The 23,222-nt window shown below is 44.4% G+C and overlaps 1 long non-coding RNA gene across 1 annotated transcript; it reads right to left on the bottom strand.

Annotated features, from left to right (window-relative positions):
- Nucleotides 1-20,248: 20,248 nt before the first annotated feature.
- Nucleotides 20,249-22,201, bottom strand: LOC134443482 (uncharacterized). The gene is made up of 2 exons (XR_010033683.1): nt 21,895-22,201; nt 20,249-20,369 (listed from the first exon to the last, which is right to left on the bottom strand). It is a non-coding gene; the product is annotated as an uncharacterized LOC134443482 (long non-coding RNA).
- Between the last annotated feature and the right edge of the window lie 1,021 nt (nt 22,202-23,222).

Below are 23,222 nucleotides of genomic sequence, written 5' to 3'. Positions count from 1 at the left end.
GGCCTAATAACAGTGTAGTTATCCAACAGTCAGTCTTAAAATATATTTATTAAAGTATAACAATTTTGCTTATTCGTATTAACACCTTGCATGGGTTTGTTTTGGTTTTGTTGAGTAGAGGTCTGCCTTGATTTATTTCTGATAAAATGAGGGTGTCTAGGAGCACATACATAAAACAGACAATGCAGCACATGCAGCAAGGCCAATGATATAATGCAAGCATGTCTTTTGAGGATTTGGGGACCATTCCATCAACGGCGGTAACCCCAAATCCGAGCTCAAGTCGGTAAACTAAGCTATTTTTAGACAGAGATCCGTTCCATCAGCCTTGCTAACCTGAAACTCAGCTGAGTTGCCACGGTAATTTATGCTCCAACGTTAACCTGGTAGCTCCCAGGTTTAACACCAGGCTAAATTAATCAGTGTTGCACAAAACATGAACCTGTAGGAAACAGCTGTCACAATGGGCACGTTCCGCTTGATTCCCGCCATCATTTTACGAGGTCAAAGCGAACCAGTCACTCTATTTTAATTGTCTATGATGTGATAATGCCAGTAAAAACTACCATAGTTACCACTGTCTTTCATTTCGCGGGTTTTATGATAATCAGCACATTTTTAAAAACATTTATAGTGTTGATTTACTAAGATGATATCGGACAATTCCTTCCATGACACTGAAGACGTGAATGGCACAGTGGGCAGGTGCGCTGCGTAACAAGTGGTTGTCCCGGGTTCAAGTCTTGCATGGCGACATGTTAGAAATGAAAACTTTATAACATACGTTTGCCTATTCTCTCCTTTGATGTCGCTTTGTGGCTGGCTTCATTTGCTGTCAAGCAATAGGCCTAGGTCTACCAATAGGCCTTAAATGTAGACCTTTACGCTATTTTCAGCATAGGCAATAAAAAAACGTCTTCACAACCACCTTGCAGATGCCTACGCTTGGAGTTTGCATTGCAATGATTCAATTATCTCTGCCTAACGTTTTACCTAGTCTATGCCTGTTATCATAAAATAAATTCTTCTGAAAGATAAAATTAAAACACCTTAGATGATGCAAGCATTTTATTTTTGCGCATTGAAATGATGGCAGTCGAGGTTCGGACGAGATTCTCCCTTTGATAATTGAGTTATGGTCTGTCATTACGCATGGTGGGGATTGAACGCTGGTCTCTCAATCAAAGTGCGGTTGCGTTACCGCTCGCCTACAGATGGGCGCCTGACATCTCTGATAAAGACTTGATTTGACAAGCCATGCCCGAGTCTACAACATGATCGCATTTTCGACAATCGTCGATATGGACTTCCCATGTACAACGTGCACGAGCGCAACGCCAGCTTTGATGAGCGCGGCTGAAGTGAAACATGCCAACACACAGCTGATCCTCAGTGGTGGAACGGCGTCTGCCTCAAGTTTAAGCTGCTGAAACTCGGCTTTTGCGCGTAAGCGCCGCTGAATTCAGCGCCAATGATGGAATGGTCCCTTGGTGCGGATGTGGGTGCGTGTACTTAACTGATACCCAAAGGTAGATTTGTTTGCAGGTAAAAAAAACAATGAAACTAACACAAGATTGCAACAGAAGAACAACAAAACAAACACTAACAGACAAGCAAATGCTCCATGTAGAATAAGTTAAGAAAGAAAGAAATAAATAGATGGTGGGAGGGCTGCTCCTAAAAGTAGGAAATCATGTAGGCCTACTATCCAGGGTCTTAATAGCTCTGCCATCTACATGGCATTGTAATCATCAGTATTATTATTATTGTTATCAATAATAATAATATTAATAACAACAATAATAACGGTTACTATTATTATCGTTGTTGTTATATGTGGTTCTTTTTCTAACTTCGCTCGGTGTTTCACTATGGGATACGCTTGGGCGTGACCATCTATGGAAGCTCCAATGACATTACGTCTGTCAAAGACAGACAGTCGACGCAGTCGGGCTCCGCCCGCTTGGGGTGTCTACCCCCGTCGACACGCTGAGTCCAGCATTCTCGCTTTCTTCCCGTGAAGATCTACTACAAGCTCCTCGCACCTGCCAAGGCTGTGCTCGCTTAACCGTTCACAGACGGACCGTCCAGGACCCCGTCGCCGAACGCGACCGCGGCCGGTAAGTGCTATATTGTTTGCCTTCGTCAAGAAGTGCATTGAAGGTTTGCAGTTAAGTCAGCTTACTTTCCAACTCTAGTGAAGTGTCCGCGTCGTGGCGAACTTCAAGTTTAGCATGGCGGGCTACCTAACCCACCTAGCTACCTAACTTCAGCTTAGCCTGATTTAGCTACCTCTACCTCCACCGAGCACTCGGGTGCCGGTGATAACTTATTAATGGTAAGCTACACCGTACAACAGGGAGCGAGAACGCCTTACTCGCTACTCTGTTTGACTATTTTCATCTGTTTTCTGTTTGTAACCCACCGCATGTAAACCCACTCGGCGGGAAACAAGTTGCTAGCTTCGATCTGTAGCTACAAGTTTAGCATGGCGGGCTACCTAACCCACCTAGCTACCTAACTTCAGCTTAGCCTGATTTAGCTACCTCTACCCAGCACTCGGGTGCCGGTGATAACTTATTAATGGTAAGCTACACCTTACAACAGGGAGCGAGAACGCCTCACTCGCTACTCTGTTTGACTATTTTAATCTGTTTTCTGTTGGTAACCCACCGCATGTAAACCCACTCGGCGGGAAACAAGTTGCTAGCTTCGATCTGTAGCTACCCCGCACGTGCGGCTAATCTGCTAACACTGGTGTTAACTGAAGTAATCACTTGTTATGACGAGTTCTTCGAGTAACACTACTCTCCTCTCTCTTTTATTCTGAAAGATGCTTCAGGCATTTCCCCCGCCATGGGGAAGAGTGAAAACAAAGAGTGAAGAGCCCGTTGCCTCCCGTGCCGGCGTCACACAGCCCACCATGGCGGGCGGAGAATCCCAGGTCTGCATGGAACCCTACCATGCACATGCAACGGTTGCAGGCCGCCATACCTGCACCACTGCGTGGACAATACCAGAGGGAATTCGGGAGCGGAGGCTGAATGTGGTGATCGTCACTAACAGCCCCCATGCACAAGTCAGACTCTGTGGATACCATGCCACCCGAGGACGACCCCAGCTTAGGCTACCCCCTCTCACAGGGAGCAGGAGGATACCCAAGCATAAAGCACAATATCAGGGACATCACGTCGCTGCCCCCTCGACCCCAACAGGGTGGGCGACCTATCCTGCAGTAATCAAGGCCCCCCAGTGACCATGCTGACTCGGCGGCCCTCTGCTCAGGATGCAGGAGACAAGGAAAGGGACCAGCAACACTGCCCCCAACCCCCCTCCCTCCTCAAGTCCAACCTGGCCACCCCTCCCAGCAGTCCTGGCCTGTCTGAGAGATGGCCCCCTGTCACTGGAAGCCTCACAAGTATTCCAAATGTGCCCTAACCGACGGGCTGTGTCGACTATGTCCAACATCGCTCTCCCCTGCAAGAGAGACTGATAGGTGGGCGAGCCGGTCCGATTGCTCTCTGATGCTGTCACCAGGTCCAGACGGACACGGCAAAACAGACACTCAGGCATCATCTACACGCTGCACCAAGGGCCCGGCGCTGTGCTGGTGAAGATGAGGGAGACAAGGTCTCGGCAGGCAGAAGGATGATGCTCTCTGGGCGAGCCTGACACACAAGCCGCCCCCAGGCCCCAACCTCCCAGACAGGTCAACACTGCCAAGGTAGTCATCCTATGGAGAGAGAGGCCATAGCCTGCACCCTAAGGGCTAGAACGGTCAGAAGCTCAAGGTGCTTCAACCCAGAACAGAGGCCCAAACTGTCCAAACGGCCTACAGGACCCAGTGGCGGACCTGACAGCCCAGGCTCACTTGTTCCCACGTCCTCGCCCACAGCGGAGAGGAAGATGGAGAAAAGGTTATGTCTTACAGGTGTTCAAAATCTGAAACTGCAGACAAAGTGTCACCAAGCACAAATCACACCCAATCTCAGTGTCCAGTAAATATACATTATTCGCACCTAGGCCGTGGGCCAAAGGCGAATCTGTTGATACAAAATAAACGCCAATGCTACACAGAGGGTAATTTCACCAAACTGTTCAGTATACCAAGGTGTTCAGTATACAAAGATCTTTATCTTCCTAGCAAGGGCCAGGAACGATTTGGTCAACACATAAGATGCACATAATGCATGAGAGCGGTCTCATCTCACTAAGGTGTTAAGTAGACTAAGGTCATTCGCACCAAGGCAGGGCCAAGGGCGAATTTTATTAACACAATATACACACATTGTGTCTCACCAGACTAAAGTGTTAAGTAAACAAAGGTCATTCGCATCTAGGTAGGGGCCTAGTGCGAATTGTCTTAACACATAACAATGTTAACATGTTATAAACATGCACACTTTGCATCTCACCAGACTAAAGTGTTCAGTAAACAAGGGTCTTTCGCATCTGGGCAAGAGCCAAGGGCGAAATTGTTACTACATAACTTACACAAGTAATGCAAAGCAGTAGCCTCTGTCTCACCAGACTAAACTGCTCAGTAAACAATTATCATTTGCATCCAGGCAGGGGCCAAGGGTGAAATTGTTAACATTATGCACACAGGGGATACTATCACAGTAGTCTCAGCAGTGTTAAGGGAACAAATATCCCTCGCACCCAGGCGAGGGCAGATTTGGTAACACAAAAGTGGCTCCCCTTGCAGCCTAGGGGTAGCCTCAACAGACCAGTGTGCTTTAAAATAAATAAAGAATGCCATCCCCATCCAGGCCTTGGGCCAAGGACGGAGTTGTTATTGAGAAGTCACACACGAGGTGTACAAGTACAATGTACTGACACCAGAAATCTCTCAAAAATAAATACGGTACATAAATAAAGAAAAGGGGTGCACCACTGTCATAACACCACCAGGGCGCACCATTTCCCCTTTATTGGCAGCGGAGACATAGCGGAGATCTCTCCGGTGACGCCACTAGTGTGCGTCACGTCACGGCTGCGTGGGTAACGTGACTAGCGTCATATAAGAGCGACGGGTCATGCTCATCCATGACGTACAGTACACAAACGCAACACTACTTTATTCCACTGTAAGTGGATAAAGAACTTCTGTTGATCACAAAACCACCTAGGTTCAGTGGAACACTAATTTAAGGTCAGTAGACTGAGTTCTCGAGTTACGAACGAAGAGATCCCTTCTTTTCTACTCTAAGGAGCCGTCAATGGGCTCTGTTCAACATACTGCGCATTTTACAGACCGCCTTATAAAAACAGGTATGCCACAATCGCATACATCTGACAACAAGGTGCTTTGTCAATCATATCATCGTCTCGATTTTGGGGTTGTCACAAGAGTTACAGCAGATGATCTTATCACAAGGCTGTAGCCTGTCTGAAATCATAATGTGTATTATGAGTTTCGCCGCCACAGCAAAACATACAGCATTCTCGCTGTCTCAACCGGCGATTGAGGACGGCGTTAGCCCCTCTGACAGGCTTGGGATCAGAATACTGTAATTAAGACATTTTCCCCTATTGCTCCCTCTCGAAGGAGTCAGCATTAGATTCCAGGACGGCGCTAAAGCATCGAGTGAATTTGGGTTCAACAAGTCACCGTTAGTAGTAGTCAGACAAGGTCTAGACTACAGTTGGTGTAATGGCATCCGCTATTACGGTAGCGAGAGGTGTCTCTCTATGATGAAGGGCTTTTACAGTAAAGCTTACAGTAAAGCTTACTGGCCACGTTGTTCATGCAGTGGTTTCACCATCGCACGTCCAGGGCGACCATATACATTAAGTGTTCTGGGCCCTGAAACATTTCCAAAACGATGTAGGTGGTTGAGGAAACTATTGCTGGGTCACAGTTTCTGTTAAGTCTGCAGAACAGGGCCAAGGGGAACATCCTCTCTATCGGCTTGTGTGGGGCAGGGGTTGGTGCAGGTTCTTGCTATCTCTACACCTTGTAAGGAAACACACAGTGCCCTCTATTCCTCCTTGGCATAAAAGATGCACTAGATTGCTATGGGCAAAACACCCTGCTCTATGCATTCACACCAATAAGCATAATAACCCCCACACTGGTCAGAGTCAGGCAACAGAGCCTGCTACTGATTTTGTTGGCCCAATTATGTCACCCTATGGGGTCACGATTGTGTAAGGGTGTTCGGAGGGCCCTCAGGGGCCCCACCTCTACTGAGAGATCCTCTCAGACAAGAAGCGATATTTATAATTCACACCTAGACAGGCTGGTCCGGTAGGCTCATTCTGTGAGAGGTAGAATTCAGACGCAGTCGCCCTCTCCCAGCAGTCACCGAGACTGTACTAGGGGCGACAGCAGCATACACACTTCATACTTGGTCATAAATGGCGTGTGTTCAAGGTATGGGGCACACGGAGACACTTCTCCCTAACGCCCTGTTGTTCAGCTTCTTAGCTTCCTACGGGATCTTATACACAGGGTTAAAGTCTTTCCCAATAGGAAAGTTTACCTTGCTGCATTTTCAGCCAGCCACTGAAGTTTTGAGTACAAGCCAGCAGGGTAGTACTCCTTGGAGACTTAGTTCTGGTTAAGTTGAGCTACACGCTCACCCCTCCAAATCACTGGTTTGACGTTTAGCTTGTCAAGACTGTTCTAATACAGCATTAACCACCATGAAATGAGTGAGTGAACTAAAAGCCTTCCTTGTGAGGCCCTCTTGGTTTACAATCTGACTCTGATTTGAAGAAGGTGCGTCTTCTCCCCATTACAGATTTGTGCCCAGAGCAGGACTTTCTTTAGATGTCGGAGAAAGGACCTGGATGCCCCGCACCCTGCCCCCTCACTCAGAGGAGGGTCAGGAGCTCAACTATGTGTGTCCTGTTAAAGCTCTGTGACTATACAGAATTTAGCAGAGTTCAACTTTTTGTGGCGGCCACACACCATAAAGGACTACCACTGCCACGTCAGGGGTTGTCTCATTGGATTGTGAAAGCTACAGCGGTTGCCTATCAGAATAATGTCTCGCCGGCCCCTTAGGGACCTAAGAGCTTATGCATTAACAGGAATGGCCAATTCCAGGGCACTGTCCACGGGGTTGCCAAGAGTAGGCCTGTGCAATGTAGCGAACAGGGCCCCAGGGTACACGTTCGCCCGCTTTCATGAGCTAGAGGTATCTGGCCGACACTTATCTCACGCTGTACTAGGTTCTGACTCCCCAGCAGCGATCTATACATTCTGACCGATGCTACTGTAATAAGGGCTTTACATAGCGTGCATTCCGGGAGTGGGCTATATCTCCCATAGTGAAACACCGAGCGAAGTTAGAAAAAGAACGTTAGGTTATGGCTATAACCCTCGGTTCTTTGATAACAGAGTGAGGTGTTTCACCTATTTTTCCCTCCTTGCACTAGTTGTTAGGTGGGGAAGAAACCGTTAAGAATGCTGGACTCAGCGTGTCGACGGGGGTAGACACCCCAAGCGGGCGGAGCCCGACCGCGTCGACTGTCTGTCTTTGACAGACGTAATGTCATTGGAGCTTCCATAGATGGTCACGCCCAAGCGTATCCCATAGTGAAACACCTCACTCTGTTATCAAAGAACCGAGGGTTATAGCCATAACCTAACGATTTTCATATCAGCAGCTGTCAGGTGGCCGTACCAAAGCAACAGTCAGACTTTACTCATTGTTCAGAAGAGAACGGAGAGGCGGAGCGAGAGCCCAGGTTAGTCACAGGGCGGGTAGGACACAGAAGCAGTAAGGGGAGGGGCCCAACCCTCAGCTCATATTAAACTCCTGCAGGTACAGCACTCAACCAGTGACAAAGAGAGCGTCTGGCACGGGACCGAACATACGGTAGGTTATGATCCTCTGATCTTTGGCTGTTTACTGTTTGGTAAATTTGCAATGTTTGTCTTAAGCTGGGCTTACACTGTGCGACTTTTGCCCCGATTTGGCACTCGCACGACTTTTTGAGAGTCGGGCCGATTTCTTGCTCAATCGCAGGTCAATCGTGAGTCTCTCATCGTGCAGTGTACATGGGGTAAGGACAAGCGATTTCGCCTCACGGTCGTGCAATCGCAGGGTCGCAAGAAAATCAAAACGGTTTGAAATTCTGGTCGTGGCTCGTGTGTAAATCGCACAGTTAAAGCAGTGCTATGACACGATTTGACACTTCACATGCACAAATTAATAGGGCCGTGCGATTCGCTGTTGAGCGCGACCTCACCTCAGGTGCGCATGTTACCTCCTCTACAGACCGGGGAAACATGCCTGTCGCGTCGTACGGTGGAGGCATTTCGCTCGCATCCGACTGTCTGCTCGTATAGTGTGAGGACGTGAGTCGTGAGTTGTGAACTTTTAAACAGTGAAATTCCATCGTGCAGTGTGAGCAGAAGCTTAAGACCCACAAGTGAAAATATCGCACAGTGTATGCCCGGCTTTAGTAGTGTAGATCAGTTTAAATGAAGCAAGGTAATAAGGGATCCTCTTAAACTCTTACAGGGGGCCACACTCAGTGACAGTGACACCGGGAGCGTCTGACACAGGATGAATCATACCGTATGATCCTCGGAATTGAATGTAAGTCATTTTCTCTTACTGGTATATATGAATTTGCAAGGATAGGCTATACTGAAGCTCTTTATACGTTTGGTCTTTAGTCACACACACACACACAAACACACACACGCGCACACACACACACACACACACGCACACATACACACACACACAAACACATGAGCACACACACAAACACATGAGCACACACAAACACATGAGCACGAGCGCACGCACACGCGCACACACACACACACACACACACACACACACACACACACACACACACACACACACACACACACACACACACACACCAGGATCTTCCACTACCAGGTGTCATGAGATGGAATGCATAGATCAGGCTTGTCTGCGCTGTTGCAACTTGCCTGGTATCCTGTGAGTCCCCAACCCTGAAACCCAGGGTTGCCAGATGTGACCGATGTTTTCCAGCCCAATAAATACCCAGCAAAGTTGGCAGAGGACATTGGATACCACTCTATTTGAATTCAATTCTATTGATTTCTTTGGACATAAATCTACAGATGAACCCATCCAATGCTTTTTTTACTCATAGGTGGTCAACCTAAGTAGATTGATTAGGCTCAATCTGGCAACCCTGACTGAGCCAGCCACACCACTTTGTTTTTCTTGTTCAGTGGAGCCTCGTCCAAATAGCAATGTGCTTTTGCAAATGAGCCGAATTCAGAGCCGGTTTTACTGATAGGCAAACTAGGCAGGGCCCCAATAAACCTGCCCTCTGTATGGGAAACCCAGCAGTCAGACCCACCGTAGTAAATACCAGCAGAAAATGTATGTATGTATGTCTATTGCCTTGGAGGGCCCTCAAATGGGTTGAAGCTGCCAGTCTGCCATACCAGGTACAGAGCATAATATTGTAACAATTTTGTGTGTGTGTGTGTGTGTCTGTGTATGTGTGTGTCTGTGTCTGTGTCTGTGTGTGTGTGTGTGTGTGTGTGTGTGTGTGTGTGTGTCAGTGATGTGCGGGCTGACCAGAAGTTGGTGGGCGCCTGCAGTTGCCCGCGATCATCTGCGGGCACGAGTTATGAGAAAATATTTAACTGATATTTTGGTCGGTTTCGGTCGGTCAGGACCCTTGAAATGATGCTGAACTTTTATAGCATGGCAGTATTTCCACAGCTTATTTATGAAAATTGTGAATAGGCATGCCCCTATTAAGAGGTTTAGAGTAAAATGGCGTGATAACCCCTGGTTTTCAAATGAATTATCTGAATTTATTCATGCAAGAAACTTAGCTTGGGCCACGGCCAGAAAATCGGATTCTGAAAGAGATTGGTTAGCTTTTAGTGTCTTAAGAACTAAGGGCGGAATTCTCCCGTCTCCACTTAAGTCGGTTTTACGCGCGCATATTTTACGCTGACTTATCTTGCGCGTATTCTCCCCTCTGGAACGTCGCCACACCCATCGCGCTTAACTCAGAAAAACAGCGCGTAGCCCAACATAGGCGTGATATATGCTAAATGGGGGGATGAGTCTCCGCCAAGTTCATCAGTTGTGGCTACAAAGAAACTATGGAGCATGGATTTTCAGATCAACCATGTGAAAACCTCGGCAGTCCATTGAGATCCAACACTGAACTTTAACTTTGAATTTAAAACCATGTGCCAAAAGTCCTCTTGCAAAAGCGTTTCAAAATCTAACCTCCGCTCCTTTTCACAAGCAGAAGGCAAGTATTGGAGGTGAGATATTGAGATGGAAACGCTATGTGTCCCTTTGGCGGGAACTCAGCTGAGCGTTTTGGTGCGCAACAGGTTGATTGAAATAATAAACATGATTGAACGTTTTGTTAAAAATGGAGTTTGGCGTGTTGCCTGGACAATTCCGGAAATCAAAAAATGATTTAAAATGCTGATCATTCCCACAGTTAAACAAACACATAGTAGGCCTATTTGCTGACTTTTAAAAGTGTTTCTCCGCTTCTCTGTACAGCAACGTGACATTAAAATAATTGGAAATATGTGGATCTCAGCTGTCCGTCAGCATATTACACTTAGGCTACATGCATGCTGAAGAATGAACAAGGAAATCGATCGTCATGAAAAAATGGAGACTTTATATTCTGTCGCAGACATGGGAATTAATTGGACATGGGCATGCAATGCCAAGCCAGGACTTAAACGCGCAGCTGATGGGATGTAATAGAGACCAGAAGCGAAATGCCAAAGACATGCTCTGATATGTAAGCCTACCTTTTACGTTTAGCTGTAATGACATTTAGGAAATATTTTCTGCCTTACAAAAACAGATAGGACAACCTGTAGCCTACCTCAGTATGTGGTGGTTTTGTATGTCGGGCATCAGTTCAGAAAGTTTAATAGGTTACATGCACATATGCACGAGTTCCAATAAATCACAAAAGTGGAGGAGTTGAAATAAAAACCCTTTACTTAACGTCGTGGCTACAACATAGTAAAAATGGTGAAGGTTGTTTTTGAATAGGCATACTTTGGGTGGCTGTGAGGACGACTGGAACAGCGGTCTTTAGTCTGACGTGCCTTGTCAATTTAGCCCACTTGTGCATGGTGCAACCTGCAACGAGGTGTTTTTGGTTTTGGTTACCGTCCGTGGAGACAACATGATGATCCTCATACTGATTAATTAATTACCTGCTTTTGTTTGTAAGTTCACCGATATGAGAACATGCTCTGGGCAGCTGGTCATATTTTGTCACAATTAATGTAGGGTGTTTATGTGGAACTGTGAATGAATTTCGATTTGGACTCACGCTGACGGTAAGGAACATCAACAAAGCATACCGTGTAACATGTTCAAAATATGAGCCAAGCGAGCATCAAATGCAATATTACATTTTACCTCATAGTGGCGCTTGACCTTACTACAGCCCTTTGATGCGCGTAAAGGCAAACGCGCGTAAGTGCACGGGAGAATACGCTTAGGATTCATTTACATGCGAAACTCCCTGATTTTGGCCTGACCCCACCCAAAGTGCGCAACTCATGAAATCACGCGTAAAGGGCTCTGCAAAATTCCGCGTAAACCCCGCTTAATCACAGACTTGAGTAACCACGGAGGCACTGTTGCACGCTTTTTTTTACTTAAGCGGGTGGGAGAATTCCGCCCTAAATGCACAGCACTAATACTTAAAACAAAAGCCGAATATTACTTAAAACGAAACTTCACAAAATATAAACTATCCTTCCTATCAAATTTTGGAAAACCATAAAATCTCTTTCTCCCTTAACGTCTTGTAATGATTTCACTGATCACATTGTATTGAATGATCAGCGTATCACAAATATGCTTGATATTACGAATACAGTAGCTTTAATAAGCATTTTATTTCATCAGGAGCAATTTTTAATGAATCCTCTGGGAGTGACGCACAAAACACGTCTCCTCCTCTGAGAAGAAATGGTTCAACATTTAGCTTTTCTGCCATCACACAAAACGAGGTCTCAAAGGCCCTAAAACATCTACACTGCATGACAAGAGGGATTTGTGGATGAGTTTTGCACCTTAAACTGCCTCATATCTTAAGCCACAGCATTTGCGGCTCCTCCATACCCCCCTCCCCTCAACTTCTTAGGAGAGCCTTATGTAAATACCAGTGATCAGGTCGGGAGCTGCCCCAGTCAATTTCAAGTGGGGTGGGGTGGGGTGAGAGGGAGTGGGGGGGTGGGCAGGCCCGTTTCTAGGATTTTGCGGTCCCTAGGCAAGGGGATTGTTGGGGGCCCTAGGGCATTTTTTGGCCTTTTACTAAAATGTGTGTGTGTGTGTGTGTGTGTGTGTGTGTCTGTGTGTGTGTGTGTGTGTGTGTGTGTGTGTTCACGTTTTACACGCTGCCCAGTGGTGTTTTTCAGATTCACCAGCCATTAAACCAGGGGTGGGGAACCTATGTCTCGAGGGCCCTTGAGGGCCCTTGAGGCCGTTTTATCCGGCCCCTGATATCATTATAATGTTTTGCAAATTCACATGAAATAGGCCTATGACATATTTTGCAGGCCTAAAGGAATCTTGGAAATTACATTTCCATTGCAATTAAGTTATATTCAGGGGACCTAGAGAAGGTGGGGACTGTTTTAAAGGTGTCTACCGCAGTGTTAATTTCGTCAGCTTTTTAAAATTTAGTCTTAGTCTTAGTCACAATGACGAAAATCAATTTTAGTCTTAGTCAAATTTAGTCATTGCCTTCACAATTTAGTCTTAGTCTTCGTCTAAATGACGAAAATTAATTTTAGTCTTAGTCAAATTTTAGTCATTTTAGTCAACATTTCACATTTTCGTCATTTTAGTCAAATTATTACACAAATTATTACTAGATAGCCTATTGCAGCAAATATTGCACGTATAGCTCTTCTTCACCTGACCGCGTGACTGATAGCCTGCAGATTGCAGGCAGTGGGAAGACCAGACATCCCAATGAAGTCCAAGAAGTTTCTCTGATATTTGATAGTGGCTCCCCGATGGCCGCGAGTCAGATAAAATATTCCAGATTTTAGACTATGCAAGTTCGCGTTATTTCGATTGGCAATGCGGGACAGAGAAAGATAATGGCTCGTGCGTCATTCCTGGAATACTTCAAATAGATTACTCGCACTTCGTAGGACGCCCTGCAAAAGTCCTGGGGGAAAGTAAGCAGTTGTTCTATGCAGACTGGACGACAGAAAGGACATTGACAAACAATGGTTGAACACTAATGCTGTTTTGTTTGTCGGGATGTCGAGGGTCGATAAGCATCTCCAAGTTTAAGCAATGAGTTTTTAGAACTTGGGATGTCTGGGAGACGCTATTGTAATACGCATCGCATGGAAGGGGTGTCGACTGCCTGTGGTCTTAGCGTTGCCCTCGACGGGAACAAGTTTCAATTCTCCGCACTTTAAACCCTGATCGACCACACATTGATTCTTATCAAAACTTCAGTAGCCGTGCCTCTGTTTAGACTACTTAAACAACTTTTCCCCTGTAGCGCGCGCATCCCTTAAACGTCTCCCGGTGTGTCTGATCTAAATAAATGCATGAATCCGATCTTCATGATTTGCTTGCAAACTGCCTAAAATACGGTTAAACAACCAATATAGCAAACATTACAAAAGAACAGACAACGGACATCGGCGTATGCGTAAGTGGAAAGGAGAAGAGAGGAATCCTGCTCGAGGAGGTTTAAAATGACAGCATCAGAGGAAGATTGGCGCGAGTGACGGTAGCACTATTATCATGACTGCACAAACACACACGTCTTCGTTATGGACAAAAGGGTTGTTGAACATGTTTCAAAATTAACACTTGCCTCAACGTCGTCTCTTTCTTTTTCTCTGTCTGGGAAACATGTTAGGGCCTAAACTTAACTGAACAGGACTCACTGAACTAGGCTACTACTGATTGAGCCGCACCAGCGTCAGGCACTGCCTGCGGAGACAAACAGGGCAACAGCGCCTTATCTTCTTACAAATTACAAATTAATTTTAAACAATTACATTTTTAATGTCCATTCGTCCGTGGCTTGTAAATTTCGTCTCGTCTTAGTCTCCTTAACGAAAATCAATTTTTATTTTCGTCATATTTTTATGTTCTGGAAGCAATTTTTGTGCGTCATCGTCTCGTCATCGTCACGGGAAAAAGGGGCGTTGACGAAATATTTTCGTCATCGTCTTGGTTGACGAAATTAACACTGGTTGCTACGGTCAATAGGCCTAAATTGCATGGGGAAATCCTGATTTGTGTTCATAGTACCGGCAAAGAAGGTGGATCTAACAAGAAGCGTCATTTTGTTTCTTTTCCGGTATCTACTTTATGTCGGGTGAACGCCCCTTTAGGAGACCTTCGGTTAGGAGACCTTTGGAGTCCTGAGGTTGAGAATCAATGAAGTCCCCTTAGCGCTGTAGATGGCGGTAGCGCACGTCTTGCGCAAACACCTCAAAAAGAGAAGAAGAAGTAGGGGACAACGCCCCCTTAGGAGACCCAACTTGAGCACACGCTTTTGCATTGAGTGGGCGTGTTTTGCGTTATCTTGGTTTGATTCAGTATTTTTGAGTACGGCCCTCGGAGGATTTTATGACCCGCGTAGGAATTTGAAGTGGCCCCTTGAATGAAAAAGGTTCCCCACCCCTGCATTAAACCTTTCTACTAGCCACAGCTTTGCTGTCAGTACATTTTATTCAGGGCTCTAAATTAACTTTTTCCACCACCAGCCAATTTGGCTAGTGGACATTTTTTCTTACCAGCCAAACAGAAGTTCAACTAGCCATTTTTTTTTAAATCTCGCCAAAATAAACTATGCGTTAGGCTAGTTATTTTTTTAAATGATGGTAATTTTGTTCAACAATAGAGTTCTTCAGTAACGCGGAAGCATGTAGTAGATTGTAGTCTTTCATGTTAGCATTTAAGGACTTCCTGGTTCGTATCGGCTTCCGGCTTCCATTGGGAATGAATAGGGGCCAGTTTCAAATAAGCTCCGAGTGCAAGCACGCGCTTAGCGAACCCCCGCAAACTGTCGAGGGTGTTAAAAATAGGCTGTAGGTATGACATGGTTGATCATTTTGTGTCAAACTTCGACATAAATACGATGTTGCGTCCATATGCTAAACCCGGAAACTTTTGGCGACTACAGAAGCGGCGCCGGCATGTAAGTTACGTGCGGAGGGTTGTACCCATGGCAACCAAAGGAAAGTATGTAGTTCGGAAGTTTTAATGGTCAGAAAGGGGTTAGCAATATTGAATTAAAATCGTCATGATTTAACATGTGAATACACCAACATGATGATACGATCCGTTCCACTAATGAGAAAGGGATGCGGGGACACGCTAATGTTCGTTGTTGGCGTGCAACTTATATTTTTGCCAAACCTGAATCTTTATGGCGTTTTGCAATGTAAAAAATCGCCATGGAACCGGTAGTCCAAACGCCGCATACAAGTTGACGTCAACGCTGAAGAGCTCTATTTCTACAACACAGATACACTATATATAGGCCTGCATACTATATGCATACATAATAAGCATAGGCCTATTATAGGCTATATATTTTTTAACTTCTGCTTTATTTTTTTACTTTCATTACTTAGGCCTAATCAATTTGATTAGTTTTTGTTCAATTCCTCTGAAAACAGCTGAATCACATCACACAAGCCACTCACATAACAGACCTTTAACATACAGTAACCAAGCACACAGCCAAACTCTCCAAAACCTCACATACGCACACCCCAAGGAAGGAGAAGAGATGAGAGGAAAAGGAGAGGAGAGAGGAGGAGCTCTTCTCTTATCTACCATGCGCAACAAAATGACAAGAAGCCTAGTTTAACTAAAAGTAAATAATATCACGGGAATCTTCGCTTCCTTTGTTACTTCCACAGCTTCGTCGTTGGTTGCTTTTTTGTTATTTGTTTTCTTTCCGATGGCGTGGGCTTTCCAACTTAGTTGCGCCAGGACTCTCATTTCAGAAGACAACTGAACTGACAGCTACGCTCACACTACTCTGACAGTCAGCTCTCCTCCTCTGCCCTTGTCGCTATTTCGTTCCACAACCACTCCTTTTTTAACGTCACTATTATTACGGTTACAATTACTACTAGCATTCACCAACACACAGAACCTTGCTCTAACCCCCGCCACATTCTCATCACTCGCACAAAACATGGGCATAATCTGCGTTAGTCATGTTATTGAAACGGTCAGGGCCTCGCTGCTTCAAAAAGGCAGCCTGTTACAGCAAGGTTCAGCCTAGTAATAATAGCAGTAGTGACGTTAAAAAGGTTGTAGCGAAATCGACCTGAGCATAGGAGGAGAGCTGCCTGTCAGAATAGTGTGAGCGTAGCTGACAGAAGGCTGGTCGTCTGAAATGTTTTCAATGATAGCGCGCGCAACAGTATGGAGTTGCCGCATGCTTCACTGGAAAGCCCACGGTGGGAGGCTACGTCGTGACGCTAGTGGGTCATTCCAGCTGGAATCAGCAAATGATCCCCACTCGACCCCCTTGGATTTGCTTGAAAAAAAAAAAATGTGATGGCTTCAACATCCAATAGAGCAGTGTTTCTCAACTGGTGGGTCGCGACCCAAAAGTGGGTCACGGAAGGGTCACGGAGCCTTGGTGTAAAAAAAACGTAATTCTAAAAAAAAAAAAAATCCAACTTTTCCTGCAACAATTTACAACTTTTATTTTGATAGGCTAGTGAACTCTGTCATCTGCCATAGATAGGCCTACAATATGACTGTTTATGTGAGATAGATAGCGTGCAACCAGTCATTCGAGTCTTGGTTACATTTTGAGAATTGCATTGAATTGACTTGAACGCTAAAAAAATTGGGTCGCGACCGAATGAGAGTGGAAAATGGTGGGTCCTAAGACTGTTCCAGTTGAGAACCACTGCAATAGAACATATCCACCATTGCAGATTTCAGCTGTGCATACTTTTTCCACAAAAAATCTGTAAGTAAGGACACCCCCTCCCCCTGTTTTGGTGTCACTGCTTGAGTGACCATGTTCCAGTCCAGGAAGTTTAATAGCCTACATGCACATATATGCACGAGTTCCAATAGGGCCTACATCACAAAAGTGGACCATTTACTTAACTTGGCTACAACATGATACAAATGGTCAAAATTGTTTTGGAATAGCCCAGAATTGGATGGCTGTCCAGACGATTGGAACAGCATAGTCATCACAGACGGCATTATATTTGGTCGGACGTGCCTTCCTTGTCCACTTGCGCATGGTGCAACAAGGTTGATGTTTTGGTTACAGTACATGGGCACAGAATGATATGATCCTCATACTAAATTAATTAATTGTTTGCATTTGTTTGTACGTTCACCGATATGAGAACATGTTCTGGGGCCACAGGTAATGTGTAGTTTAGAACTACTGATAATTGAATTTTGATTTGGACTCACGCTGACGCTGGAACATCAACAAAGCATACCGTGTAAAATGTTCAAAATGCGAGCCAAAGCGGACACCAAATGCAATATTACATTTTGCCTCATAGTGGCGCTTGACCTTACTACAGCCCTTTGATGTGCGTAAAGGGAAACGCGCTTAAGTGCACGGGAGAATACGCTTAGGATTCATTTACATGCGAAACTCCCTGGTTTTGGCCTGGCCCCACCCAAAGTGCGCAACTCATGAAATCACGCGTAAAGGGCTCTGCATACTTCACGTGCGCACTTTGGCGCATTTGGCGCGAGAACCATTAAAATGTGGCAGACCATTCATAGTCAAAAGCGCCATTAACAGGCTTTCGCTTGCATTTTCGGAAGTGTGCCCTCTGCTGTTCATGAGAGAAACAGCAGATTCTGTCGCAGAAATGGCAGAAACTCGCAGCGTGAGTTCTACAGATGTATAAAAATAGAAAGCCAAACACGACTGCTGTAATGCTACTGAACGTCTGACTTATGACTTACCACAATGAAACATAGATTTTTGTTGTAGCCTACATTACCAGATCATTCCAAGACCATGTGAGAGCATTGTTCTGGTTGCAGAATTTATAAATAGATCGCCGAACACAACGTGCTTCTGAACAAAGTAAACAATTGTTTCACTGAACAACATTTAAGGGAGAAGATAAAATAACTCTCTAGGACATTTTATTATCCTCAAAATGATGCAGGGTCCATTCTGTAGTAGCCTACAGTAGCTGTAGCCTCTCTTCGCAACTCCTGCTTTGTCTACCTACCTGCATGGTCGCTGGTGGCGCACGCTGACTTGAGTAAGCTCGGAGGCGCTGTTGCGCGCTTTTTTTCACTTAAGCGGGTGGGAGAATTCCGCCCTTGGTGCGGATGTGGGTGCGTGTACTTAACTGATACCCAAAGGTAGATTTGTTTGCAGGTAAAAAAAACAATGAAACTAACACAAGATAGCAACAGAAGAACAACAAAACAAACACACACACACAAACAAATGCTCCAGGCAGAATAAGTTAAAAAAGAAAGAAATCAATAGATGGTGGGAGGGCTGCTCCTAGAAGTAGGAAATCATGTAGGCCTACTATCCAGGGTCTTAATAGCTCTGCCATCTACATGGCATTGTAATTATCAATATTATTATTATTGTTATCAAAAATAATAACATTATTAACAACAATAATAACAGTTACTATTATTATCATTGTTGTTGTTATTATTATGTCTGTGGATTTTTGTATCAGCCCAGCTGTCAGGTGGCCGTACCAAAGCAACAGTCAGAGTTTACACATTGTGTAGAAGAGAAAGGAGAGGCGGAGCGAGAGCCCAGGTTAGTCACAGGGCGGGTAGGACACAGAAGCAGTAAGGGGAGGGGCCCAACCCCCAGCTCATATTAAACTCCTGCAGGTACAGCAGACGTACACTCAACCAGTGACAAAGGGAGCGTCTGGCACGGGACCGAACATACAGTAGGCTATGATCCTCTGATCTTTGGCTGTTTACTGTTTGGTAAATTTGCAACGTCTGTCTTAGTAGTGTAGATCAGTTTAAATGAAGCAAGGTAATAAGGGATCCTCTTAAACTCTTGCAGGGGGCCACACCCAGTGACAGTGACACTGGGAGCGTCTGACACAGGATGAATCATACCGTATGATCCTCGGAACTGAATGTAAGTCATTTTCTCTTACTGATATATATGAATTTGCAAGGATAGGCTATACTGAAGCTCTTTATACGTTTGGTCTTTAGTCACACACACACACAAACACATGCGCAAACACATGCACCAGGATCTTCCACTACCAGGTGTCATGAGATGGAATGTGTAGAACAGGTTTGTCTGCACTGTTGCAACTTTCCTGGTGTCCTGTGAGTCCCCAACCCTGTTTGGTAAATTTGCAATGTCTGTGTTACAAACCCATTTAAAAGAAATCATGGGTATGGAACATAAAGACCAGGTGATACAGGATGGGGGGAATAAATGACGATGTTTTAATTGTCAAAAAGTCACAGGTTAACAAAAATGGTGTGAAACGCCTAGTTGGAAAAACAGAGGATTGGTGGCAAAGCAGGGCCACGTAACAGTCTGGCTTAGTAGATCAGAGCAAAGTAGTAAGCCAGACAGCAAAATGGGTCTGGCCCAGATCTGTGACAGATGTTGGCAGGCACTTGGGCCAGGTCCGCAATCCTGGTCTGGCCCGGTTTCTTATTTTACAATGGCGCTGAGCTGGAACAGGTCCGGATTATGGATCCAGAATGGATCTGGCCCAGGTCCAATCCACATGTTTGGAATTTGTGGCCGACCTGGGCCAGATCTGGCCCAGGTCCGTAATACGCATCTGAGCATGATCTGGGCCTGATCCGTAATACACAGTTGGGGCTCATCTGGCCCATATCCGGATCTTATCTGGGCCTTATCTGGGCCTGATCCGGATTTGTATTTAAAGGTGGACCGTGGAATATTTTTAGTTGTTAATTTCCAGAATTCATTATGCCCATTCACAAATGTTAACTTTTTAACAGATATTTACCACCACCAAAGTATTCAACATGACTGGGAAATTTGCATTTTTCATACATGAAAAGAGGGATCTTCTCCATGGTCCGCTATTTTGAATTTCCAGAAATAGACATTTTTAGCTGCAAAACTCACTACACTTTGGTATTCATGCAAAAATCTAAATTAGCAGTAGACAGCACAGTTTCAATGAGCACCATAGATGCAATACCTACTCTGGCCACAATTTTACACAGTGCACCTTCAAGCAAGAGCAAACAATGTTTTAAAACAATGAGCTGCTTACAAATTATGCATTTTAGTATTCTTTATTGTTTTGTTTCTTGTTGGGTGTGTGCCAAAGCGGTCGGCTGCCAGATCCATCTCCACATTTTTGATAGCGTTCATCTCTCCCTTGTTGCCTCTTCACACTGTAAGATATTAAAAAGCACACAAAGCAGAAGGGAAACGTTAGACTTAATGCAGATGTATGTGCAGGCACAAATTACATACGATTGTGAATGAACTGACACATACAGGTGCTGGGCAAAAAAAAAAAGAATATTATGAAAATGTTGATTTATTTCCATAATTCCATCAATAATGTTACACTTTCATAGATTATAGATTCACGACCCACATTTTAAACTATGCCAATAATTTGTTTATTCTTGCATATTTTTGGCTTCAAGAAACCATGAATTAAGTAACTCACAAAATTAGAAGATTGTGATGAAATCACCATTCTCTTCAGAAAAAAAGAAACGGGTCATATTGTCATATCAAATCAGTTAAAATTCTCGACTTTCTAAATAACATGTCAATGTTTAATATTTGGTTAGAAATGTATTCGCCTTAATCACGGCAATGATGTATTTAACATTTCAGTCAATGGCACACATGCTTGACAGCATCAAATGCAAATTTGTTTATCATGGTCTCATCAGAGTCAAACAAACTAAGGATATGGGTTACTGGAACCATGTCCTCTGATCTAATGACATCAAGATAAACAAATTGGCTTTAGATGGTGTCAAACATGTGTGGTGGTAAAAAGCGATGTGTACAAAGGAAAGTGCCTCATGCTGATAGTCAAGTATGGTAGTGGGAGTGGCATGGCTTGGGGCTGTGTGGGTGCCATCAACAGTAGGAAGCTGAATTTCACCAAAAGAAATATGCTTGTCAACATGTACTGTAACTACTGAAACAGATCATGATACTCCCTGTAGGATTTCATTTGAATCTCACACACATCAATTATAGCCAGGTGCAGACTCAAAATGTAAAAGTTAAATGCAAGGCAAGGATAAAACGCACAACAATGACCTCCCTTTTAATCCCTTTAAATTTCGAGACAATTCAGGCCAACACGGCCCCTTCTCAGACACTATGATAGGCGTGTACTCACTTTTGCACCAGCATAATTTCACAAAAATGGGCAAATATGTCATTTAAGTTATACAATTGGCCTTAATTTTCTTATGTAAGCTCAAAAGATGTTGTATTACACTTACTCTATGAGCGTTTTGGGAATAACTTGTGTGTTCAAAATGTTACTTTTCAACAAGGGTATACTCATTATTGCTGTGCACTGTATATTTGAATAATTTCTTTAAAATGTGGGAACATGGAGCAGCAGGAATAAGCTGTGGGACCAATGGGCTGTGGGAACATGACCCCGTACACAGAACATACAGTCAACCTAGCCAAGTAGACAGTAGGTATTCCATGCACTTTCAGGCCACCAAAGAACAGCATCAGGCAAGCTCTGGTTGAGTGTTGTACAACAAGTGTGTGTGTGTGTGTGTGTGTGTGTGTGTGTGTGTGTGTGTGTGTGTGTGTGTGTGTGTGTGTGTGTGTGTGTGTGTGTGTGTGTGTGTGTGTGTGTGTGTGAGAGAGAGAGAGTGTGCGCACCAGCATGCATGGGCTTTAATGCATAACATAAAAACAACTTACTTAATACATTCTGATGACGTCCGAGGGCTTCTTGAATATGTAGTGAGGCCGACCCAGCAGAGTAGAAGTCCTGTCCCTTCATTTGAGTCCTACAGCAGAAAAAGAATAAATAATTATGAATAATAGTTATTGGGATTTCACTGTGAAAATATTTAGTACAATTGGCATCCATGTTTACAATTAGTTTAGTTTATTGGTTTATTTCATCAGGGACCATGTGCAAAGTACATTAGTTACATAGTAAAAAAAAAGATGACCTGCACCACATTATAGCTAAAAGCTAATTTCCATCTGCATTCCCTGGGCAGGTAAGAAAACATATAACACACACACACACACACACACACACACACACACACACACACACACACACACACACACACACACACACACACACACACACACACACACACACACACACACACACACACACTAACATATGTCATATGCAAAAACTACCATATGCTCAGGTGCAAAACCATTTCTTCACTCCAAGTGAAAATGAATAAAAGTTTGTAATGCCTTTTATGTGGGTGGGAAGGGCATTCCATTATTTAGTTGCTCTGCAAACACAGATTGTGCAAATTTATGCTGTTACCCGGCTTGGGAGGCTACTATTTCCTCTGGTGGTAGATCTAGTTGTTCTGCTAATTTGTTCAGAGCAAGGATGGATAAAAGTTTTCAGAGGTGGTGGAGCAGAATTGTGAATAATTTTGTGCACAAGGCGCACAGCAGAATATAGAATTAGGTTGTCAAAACTGAGCAAGTAATACTTGTCCAGTATGGCACAACACAATGGTGAAATTGAGACGGACGTCTGTCCAAAACTTTAAGATTTCATGGTAGTCTTGTTAGCCTGAGACCAGCTTGACATACATTAGTGTAAATGAGACATTATCATGCCACTTACATAGGGCTCAGCAGGATCAACAGTTAAAGAAGTTAAATTGTCAGCTCATACACTCACATGACAGTCCAAACATGTGTTCAGTGGCGGCTTCTTCTCTCACTTGCAGCTTCATACACATCGAGCGATGTTGATGCCAGGTCGATCAAGGAATGACTGTGCCTACTGTTTATAATTCTACCCAAAGCAAAAAGAAAAAGAAACACAAAAAGTTTGAAAGTTTGTCATAGAAATACATAGAACATACAATAAACCTATTCAAGTAGACAGTAGGTATTCTATGCACATTCAGGCCACCAAACAACAGCATCAGGCAAGCTCTTATTGAGTGCTGTACAACAAGTGTGTGTGTGTGTGAGTGAGAGAGAGAGAGAGAGAGAGAGAGGGGGGTGCGCGCGTGCCAGCATGCATGGGCTTTAAT

Source organism: Engraulis encrasicolus, unplaced genomic scaffold, assembly GCF_034702125.1.
Source record: "Engraulis encrasicolus isolate BLACKSEA-1 unplaced genomic scaffold, IST_EnEncr_1.0 scaffold_330_np1212, whole genome shotgun sequence".
Classification (NCBI taxonomy): Eukaryota; Metazoa; Chordata; class Actinopteri; order Clupeiformes; family Engraulidae; genus Engraulis; species Engraulis encrasicolus.
This window is presented reverse-complemented; position numbering and strand designations above follow the sequence as displayed.